This window comes from Malaya genurostris, chromosome 1 (genome assembly GCF_030247185.1).
Source record: "Malaya genurostris strain Urasoe2022 chromosome 1, Malgen_1.1, whole genome shotgun sequence".
Taxonomy (NCBI): Eukaryota; Metazoa; Arthropoda; class Insecta; order Diptera; family Culicidae; genus Malaya; species Malaya genurostris.
The window spans coordinates 71,618,662-71,628,525 of NC_080570.1; positions in this window are offsets into that span (position 1 = coordinate 71,618,662).

A 9,864-nucleotide genomic window follows, 5' to 3' on the forward strand; every position below is an offset into this window, starting at 1 on the left:
TTAAGTGTGTACGGATATACTTGATATCCGATGATATCATATGCGATATCACTTGATATCCCATACAATTTGATGTCAATGCGTATTATCATTTTGACATGATATCCGGGATATCATGTACGATATCATGTCGAGTTGTCAAAAATCGCAACTAGCAACACGGACAATGGCATTGAACGCACTCATTTATGAACGTCACTTCGAGAGTGACAATAAACAATCATTATAATTTCGAATTTTTCAACGAATACTGGCGTTCCGAGACCATAAAATGCAAGACTTTAATTATTGATTTAATTTCAATAGAGAAAGGTAATATTATTGATATTATTTCTAATGAGAACATTCAATATAACAACTTGATTGTCAAACGATATCATTTCGATCATATGTGAACACTTCGACATGATATGCATATCATCTCGGTGTATCAAGTGATATCAGCGCTAATGTGAACATGGTATAAGGCTGTCAACCATTTCGCGGTTAATTTTAACTTTTGGTTAAAATCTGACACTCGAGCGGTTAATTTGATGTAATCAAAAATAACTCTGCTAGAGAGCATGGTTATTTTTGACAGATCGATGATTATTTTCCGACACTGAAAAAAATCTTGCAATGAAAATTCTACTATTGATTCTTTAGTTGAAAATATTTCCAGTGGAAAATAAACCCAAATAACTTTCCGTTCGTTAAATTTTGAAATGGGCCGCAGTTTTGGTTAAATTTAACTACTCGACACAAAATAACCACTCAAGTGTCAGATTTAAACCAAAAGTTAAAATTAACCGCGAAATTTTCCACAGCCTTAGAAGTTTTTCTTAGACTTCACCTAGTTATGCTCGTTTTGTATTTATTTTTTCTCTCACATGTATTTGAGTCTAACTAGAGATTTCCGGAGAAAAATTAGTTGGCAATACGGCCTATGTTGCTGTGCCATCAATCGGTGTCATCTCAAGTGAGGTGACGCCAACCAGAAGAAGAGTCTAAATCATTGCATATTCTAATGATATACAACTTTCTCGTTTATATCAGGTATTAAATATTAACTAATTGAAAAAGGAAATAAACTTTGTGCTGATCATTAATGAAAAAAATGTGATAAGTTTAGTCTAATTGATTTTGCATGATTCCTTATTAATAACATTGCACAATGGTTCGGATCTACAATTCAAGGGTTCAAAAATAAACATCATACTTTAAAGCTATTATGTCTTCAAGATGCAAGAGCAGTATAATAAATGAGCGGTTTTCGGATATAGGTGATATTAGGGTCAAGCACGTAGCACGTAGTGGCAACGGGTCCTTGGCCCCTCCCGAAATAAATGGAAACAAAATAAGTAATGGTATAGCATTCATTACTGTTGATCCTGCAGATTACACCGAAATGTATTGGTTTTAAGAGTTTCATGATGATCAAAACTCCACTACCACTGGGCAAAAATATGACAATAATACATAAAATTGAACCGGATGAAAGATTCTGCAAATGAAAAAGATATCCCGTACCTATTTAAAACTAGAAAAACGAACGCAAACCCACTTCGAATACATCTCTGGCTGGATTCATTCATAAATCAAATAAACATAGATTTCCCAGTGTAATAGTAATGTGGTTGAGAAACCCGTGACACCAAAAGCATCGTCTGGTGGAGAATTGGTGCGTAAATGCTCCTAAAATGCATGCAAAAAGTTGCCTGCGCATTTAACACAACCACAGTAGCTAATGGAAAAAAGTACACCCGTTTGTCACTAGAGGTGCGGTTAGTGTCACCGTACAGTGAGAAATCTATGTGTTTATTTGATTTATGATTCATTGTTATACACCAGAGTAGGGATGTCAGGTTTACAGATTAATCTGTATTTCAAAAATTTTTAACTCTACGCAGATTTTGAAAATGACACAGATGTTCACAGATTTCTGAAATCGATCACTCATTTACTGATGAAAGTTTTTCGTTCGCCGACCAGATGTCAGGTATCCTTGACAGTGTTGTCAACTGTTAACTTGGCATTTACATGTCAAAAAAAAGTAGCGAGGTTGATAGATTGATGATGGGATTTTAAGCGATTAAGCTGAAAGTGCTTAGAAGATTTTCTTAGACTTCACCTAGCTATGCTCGTTTTGTATATTTTTTCTCTTACATGGATTTGAGTCTAAATCAATGCAATTCAATGCATATTGAATTCTAATGATATACATCTTTCTCGCTTATAGCGAGCACAAAACATGAACTAATTGAATAAGTAAATAATCTTTGTGCTGATCATTTCTGGAGAAAATGTGATAAATCTTGTGGAATTGATTTTGCATGATTCTTTATTAATAACATTGCACAATGGTTCGGATCTAACATTCAGGGCCTCAGAAATGAACATTATACATTATCATAGCTCTCAATATGATGTCTTCAATAGAGATGGGCAAAGCAGTTCACTTCAACGAATCGTTCAGAACTAGTTCTTTTGAACCGTTCATTCGTTCTTCAGAAATTTTGCATGTTTCTTCGTACGAGAACACATGATTATATTCCGATGGTAACAAACTCTTTAAAAGTGAATGGAGTGACTTTTTTGCAAGTATTGACAATAGCAATCGCTCGCTTTTGTACACGTTTTTTGAAGTCGCTAAAATATAGTACTTTGTTCGATATGAGATAAAACTGATGGTTTCGTTGAAGAGGGTGCTTCATTGTTGTTGATGATATACTAAGGTTATTTGGGATGAACAGCTTTTTGGCAATATTGATTTACATCCACATCACATACATGTGACTTATTTGATTTTCAGCAATATCCTGGCCGAAAATCAAATAAGTTTAGCCTTCCTCAAGTGTATGCGTAACAAATGTACGTCATTTTGAATATCGGGGAAAAAGTTCTTCTACACTTCCTTTTCTAGTTTTGCGAATATAATGATCAGCTACGCATTAGGGTAGATCATGCACACGCACTTCTATAGCATTATCTTCCATATACACTGGTACACGAAGAGAAAAATATTGTTAAGGAAATTAAAGCTTGATTTCACGCAACGATTTATTTTATTGAAATAGTGACAAAAGAAAGTTTGTTTTGAAACAGTCAATATTGTTGCTTTAAACTAAAAAACTAGATATTTGATTTTTCTCGGTGGATTAGTTTGCTTAAATATATATTTTGATAAAAATAACAAATGTTTTACTTTTGCGTTCCTGTCAATTTCTTAACAAACAATTTCATAGTAAATTTTACGCGAAAAATCATTTTAAAATAAACTAACTTTAGGTAAAAATAATATTTATAGTGCTTTGGATTTATAAATTTGCCAGTTGAAATAAATGAGAGGAATTTTACCTAAAATAATTATTATTGCTACTTACGCTTCTGTTTATTAAAATCTCATATTTTGGTATATTTTCAAGAGTATAATGGTTTCTTTCGAAATAATTTGGTGGATTCGTTTTAATACATGTTTGGTTCGATTTATATAATTAGCAATTTCAATTATTCACATTCGCAATAATTCGTCCTTTGCTGTATCAAGCATACGTCTCTACATAACTCGGTCCATGGCTGCTCGTCGCCAGCCACTCAAGGCACGGATGCTTTTGAGATCACCCTCCACTTGATCGATCCACCTTGCTCGCTGCGCTCCTCTTCTGTTTGTACCAGTCGGATTAGATCCAAGAACTATTTTCACTGGGCTGTCATCCGACATCCTTATGACATGCCTAGCCCATCGTAGACGTCCGATTTAAGCTGTCCGTACGATGGGTGGTTCTCCTACCAGCTGTTGCAATTCGTGATTCATACGCCGTCTCCACGTTCCGTCTTCCATCTGCACTCCGCCATAGATGGTCCTCAGTACCTTTCTTTTGAAAACACTGAGGGCGCGTTGGTCCTCTGCCAGCATAGTCCATGTCTCGTGGCTATAGAGAACAACCGGTCTAATGAGTGCTTTGTAGATGGTCAATTTCGTCTCTGTATTTCTCTGCTGGTGTCATTGTCGGCGGTCACCAGTGAGCCCAAATACACAAACTCGTAAACCACCTCGATATCGTCACCGTCTATCAATATTCGTGATGGGAGGTGTAGTGTTTCTTCTCTAGAGCCTCTTCCTAACATGTATTTTGTTTTCGACGCATTTATGGCCAGTCCGATACGCCTGGCTTCAGCTTTCAGTCCGATGTAGGTTTCCATCATCTTCTCAAGGTTACGTGTCACAATATCAATATCGTCAGCGAAGCCAAAAAGTTGTACGGACTTTCGGAAGATCGTGCCACTCGTGTCGATCCTCGCTCTTCGAATCGCACCTTCCAGGGCAATATTGAACAAGATACAAGAAAGTCCATCATCTTGACGTAGCCCTCTCCGAGATTCGAAGGGACTCGAGAGCGTCTCAGATACTCGGACGTAGCACATCACTCTATCCATCGTTGCTTTGACCAATCGCGTCAGTTTATCCGGGAAACCGTATTCGTGCATTATCTGCCATAGCTGTTCTCGATCGATTGTGTCGTATGCCACTTTGAAGTCAATGAATAGGTGATGCGTGGGTGCGTTGTATTCACGACACTTCTGGAGTACTTGTCTTATCACAAAAATATATGATCCGTAGTGGCGCGGGCTCCAGTAAATCCCGCTTGGTACTGCCCTACGAATTCCTTAGCTATTGGTGATAGACGACGGCAAAGGATACGGGAGAGTATCTTGTAGGCGGCGTTCAGCAATGTGATTGCGCGGTAATTGCAACAGTCTAGCTTATCGCCCTTTTTGTAGACGGAACATACCACCCCATCCATCCATTCCTGCGGTAGAATCTCCTCCTCCCAAATCCTAGTAATCATTCAGTGCAGCGCTCTAACCAGTGCCTCTCCTCCATGTTTGAGCAGCTCGCCTGGCAACTGGTCATTGCCCGCGGCTTTGTTGTTCCTCAGCTTGCCGATCTCCTCACTTATCTCCGACAGATCAGGGGCTGGGAATCTGTCGTCGGCTGAACGTGCACCCAGATTGATTCCTGTATCTTGTGCTTCGCCATTCAGATGCTCGTCATAGCACTGCTTCCACCTGTCGATCACCTCACGTTCGTTCGTGAGAAGATTACCATTGGTATCTCTGCACATTTCAAATCTTGGTATATTACTTTTATAGTGTCCAATGATTCGGTGCCATTGCAGTCTAGTAATGATAAAGATATCCTGCATCAAAAATTTATTACATTAAATATGATTCATTATCAATATTTACGCTTGAATTGATGAAAAGCCTTATGACAAAGCAATAAGCAGATGAAATTTCACTCTTTGAAACGCGCATAAACTTTTCTGTTTATTCGCGGATAAATAATTTTCTCTGGTTTATAAGAAATAAAACTGATACGGTTCATTTCAACAATAACTTTTGTTGTATCATTATATAGCATTATAATAATGTCATAGATAAAATGAACAAAACTTTTTCTTATCATATTACTTAAAAACTACAAGGATCAGCCTCATGGGGTTGTTCGAGCCATTGATGTGGAAATAGGCAACAAAACTTCTAATCATCTACAATAAAAAAAGTTCAATCAATCGAACCACTTTTGAATCCGCAATTGCATGAGAGTTTGCTTAGATTGATTGTGATTAGGAACCAACACCGAACATCGTTTGTCTTGATTTGTATTTATTCTATAGCCGACAAAATTACACCAATATCCCAAATGTATGCAATTATATCTTTGTACATACTTGCGATTTTGATATTTAAGCTTCTCTTCCCCTAGCTTGCGTTCAAGTTTTGTATGCACGCAGTTATTTTTATAGGGTTAAGTTTCTCGACCATTCTGCGATTTCAGTTGAAACGATAAAATTTTTCTCCTTATCTATCGAGTTCATTTTATATAAATTAGAAAGTAATCTTAAGCACTCAAAATTTAACCTACTTAACCTAACCTTAACCTGAAACGTTAGCTATAATTTCGCTTCTATTTATAGATTCGCGTGCTCCCAACAGCTTCTGCATCGATTGACCAATCAGAGCGATGCTTTTCCTTTGATATATCGCTTACTCCTTCTAAACCGTCATCTATGGTAGGGAAATCTGGTATGACGGAGATATTTAGCAGACAAATAGGACACTGCTCGCCACTAATCGAAATTTCAATAATATATAATTGATAATACGTGGCTTGATACATTCAAATCGAAACTTAGAAATATTTCCAATCAAATGATGAAATAATATTAATAATTGATACAAAATAGACTGAGCTGTTAGTATTTAAAACCTGACCACATTCTACAGTAATTTTTTATAGTATTTTCAACAGCTAAACAATCAACAGCAATCAATTTGGTGGTTGAATTGATTGCTGATTATTCGGTAATTGCTGAATTGTCAAACAACTACCATAAACTGTAAACCAAATGGATCTAACGAATGGTTCGGTTAATTTTCAGATTAAAAAAAAACAACTCCATCATCGGTTATTTCTACACACAAAAAAATAACGTTGGTTAATTTAAGAAGATCGTTGATAAATTTGAAAGCTTTCGTTGGTTCTTTTTTGCAGAGTAAAAACTATCAACTTAAAAACTGGAACCGTAAACCTGGTGGGTAAAAAACCAGTCGTGATGGCAGGAGAATTCAACGGATGGGCAACGGTGTGGGGTAGTCGCCACACTAACCCATGGGGTGATGCCTACAGGATGGTTATGGCCAAAACGAGAAGGGCATTAGCACCCCCTGAACGTAGTCCGGCGAAGCTGAAGAAGATCATAAGATCATCTTTCCTCACTACGACACGTCTCCGTGGCCGCAAGCACCGCTATCAACAAACGATGCTGGCAGAGTAACGAATGATGACTTATTGTCAGCGGCGAGATTGTTCGACACTAAGAAAGCCAGATAGTATCCCGAACGCGGCTCTAAAGGTTGCTATAATCTCAAAACTGAACATGTTCAGGGTCATGCAGAGATATCTGAACGAGCGCACGTTCCCGGATATTTGGAAAAGGCAGAGATTGGTACTGTTACCGAAACCTGGGAAACATCCTGGGAACCGTCGGCATATAGACCAATCTGCCTGATCGATACCATAGGATATCTCCTGGAGATAATCATCCTGAACAGGCTATCCCCGTTCATAGAGGAGACTGTCTAACGAACAGTACGGGTCCCGTGAAAGCAGGTCTACGGCGGATGCCTTAACTCGGCGGTAGCCACCGCGGAGGTCGCTATTCAATCCAATCGGCGTGGAATTCGTTACTGCGTGGTAGAAACACTTCACGTCAAAAACGCGTTCAATAGTGTTTGTTGGGTCTGCCGACTGACTCCCTCCTTCGACTGGGAGTACCAGAAGGGCTGTACAAGATTCGGGAAGGCTTCTTTCCGAACCGGGTATTGCTCTACGAGACCGAGGAAGGCTTACGTAGCACTCCTATCACGGCCGCAGGGATCCATCTTGGGCCCACTCCTGTGGAATATAATGTTCGCGGTTCGCGAACGATGTCACGCTAATCCATCTTAGGGGTCGAACTGAGCGCATCATACTCGATCAGCATGGTGGAAGACTGATTGCGTAGCAGGAAACTGCAACTAGCGCATCATGAAAAAGATATGATTGTGATAAACAACATAAAATCAGAGCAAGAGGCGTCGGCACATGCTGGTGATTGCATGATCCCCTCCAAGAGATTACTGAAGCAATTGGGAGTGATGCTTGACGTCAAGCTCAGTTTCGGCAAGCATGTTGAATATGCCTGTAAAAGTGCTTCAATGGCGAATGATGGACAACAGCTTGCCGGTGTGTTCCAGCAAACGCAGGTTACTGGCAGGTGTGGCAGTTTCGATCCTCAGATACGCAGCCCGGTATGGGCGTCGGCACTCCGGGTGGAACACAACGCAAAATTGCGTACGATATCTGGAGACATAGCCTGCGTGGTGGCGTGCATGATGCCTATTGGACTGCATATCAAGGAGAACGTGGAGTGCTACGATATGCGGAGGGATAGGAACGCCCAAAGGATTGCCAACACAACCTCCCTACGCGAGTGACAAAAAAATGGGGCAGCTCAACCAAGGACAGGTGGACACATCGGCTCATTCAAAAAATCTCCGGATGGATCGACACGGCGAAGTAAATTTTGGCCTGACGCAGTTCCTCACAGGTCACGGTTGTTCTAGGTGGTATCTACACAGGTCGGCCACGAGACATCTCCTGCTTGCCCTGGCTGTCCAAATGAGCTTGAGATGGTGACACAAAGGAATGGCCTATTGGAAGTATGTGGCAGAGGAACTACACCAGCGAACCTAGTCAAGAAGATGTGTCACAGTGAGGAGAACTGGAACGCAGTGTCGACCGCGCCCTCCCAGATCGCGGGCATCGTGCAGCGGAATTGGAGCGCAAAACAACAGGCAGCCGCGACCGCCGGCCGCTAAAGAGCGATCAGCGAACAAGCGTCGGCTCGGGAGTTTTTCCGTTGTCGGGAAACTCTTCGTCGGTGTAGTCTAAATCCTTCGCCGGGGATTAGACGAGTATATGGCAACGTATCCCCAGTACGGATCGTCGGGGCGCCAGTGAACCGGAAGCCATCCTCCAACCAGCATCATTGCAGCGTCCCAGGCATCCTGCCGATCGATTCGTTCACAGGTATCGGAATCGAGTGTCCCGGTGGCATAACATGAATCGTCTGTGTCGGGAGAACTTCCTTCACCGGAGAACTTTCTTCGGTGTAGGCTAGATCCTTCGCCGGGGACTAGCCGAGTAGAAGCCACAGCATCGAAGTTGAGTCCTTGTGGCGCCAGTGAACTGGAAGCCACGCTCCAACCGGAATCACAGGATCAACCTTGGTACTCACTTCAGTGTCTCGTGTGGCGAAACATGCGATTCGTTGTCCGGAGAAACTCTTTCGTCGGGGAGCGTCGGCGTAGTCTGGATCCTTCAACGGGGATTAGATGAGTAGATTGCAACGTAGCTCCGGTATGGATCGTCAGGGTGCCAGTAAACCGGAAGTCATCCTCCAACCCGAATCACTGGACCGACCCAGGCATCCTGCCGTTCGAACCGTTCACGGATTTCGGGAGCGTCGGTCTCGGGTAAACTACCATCGTCGGGGAACTTTTCCGTCAGTGTAGGCTAGATCCATCGTCGGGAGTAACTCGTAATGTCAAAACGAAATCGCTTGGAAAAATATCCAAACTGGCAACACAAGTTGAATATTATTGATTTTGAGTAACAGTTACCATAACTTTGGTTACTGTATATTGAAGACTTGAGAAATGTAAACAAAACAAACTGCAAAACGGGTATATTATTACAAAAAAATAGAATGGATTTAACGGTTGCCTCGAGTGAAAGATCTATTATATGCAGTTACGAGTTATCCAGCATCATTACCTGTTAGAGCAGTGGATCAATTAGTCGCTCTTGGTGTAATAATTGTAGATGGTGTGTGCATGAAGTGATGCACCATTTTGTGTGTTGCCTCAATCTAGTCACAGACTAACAGACATGACAGTATGAGTAAATTCTTATAAAAATAATTTTTCGTGATGCACTAGTTCCACCTATATTGTACTGCGCGAACTATTTACTATCTGTACACCCCTTGTGTTATGTACAAGTTTTTTTACTAGTTGGTTTCCCCTCGTTTGTCAACACCGATCAGCTGCTTGCAGGGATGCCTGATTTCATCAACATATACGAGAATGAATCGACACAATAAATTATTGGATTATTATCTACATTTAACTTTTTCGCGAAGATAACCATTTATTTGACTCAACGTTGTTCATCAAGACAATTTTTTATTGTGTTGGTAGTTTTCACCCGAAATTAAGTGGCGGCACACCAGAAGCAAGTAAATATTGTAACAAAACGGGTTCGATTTTGTATTC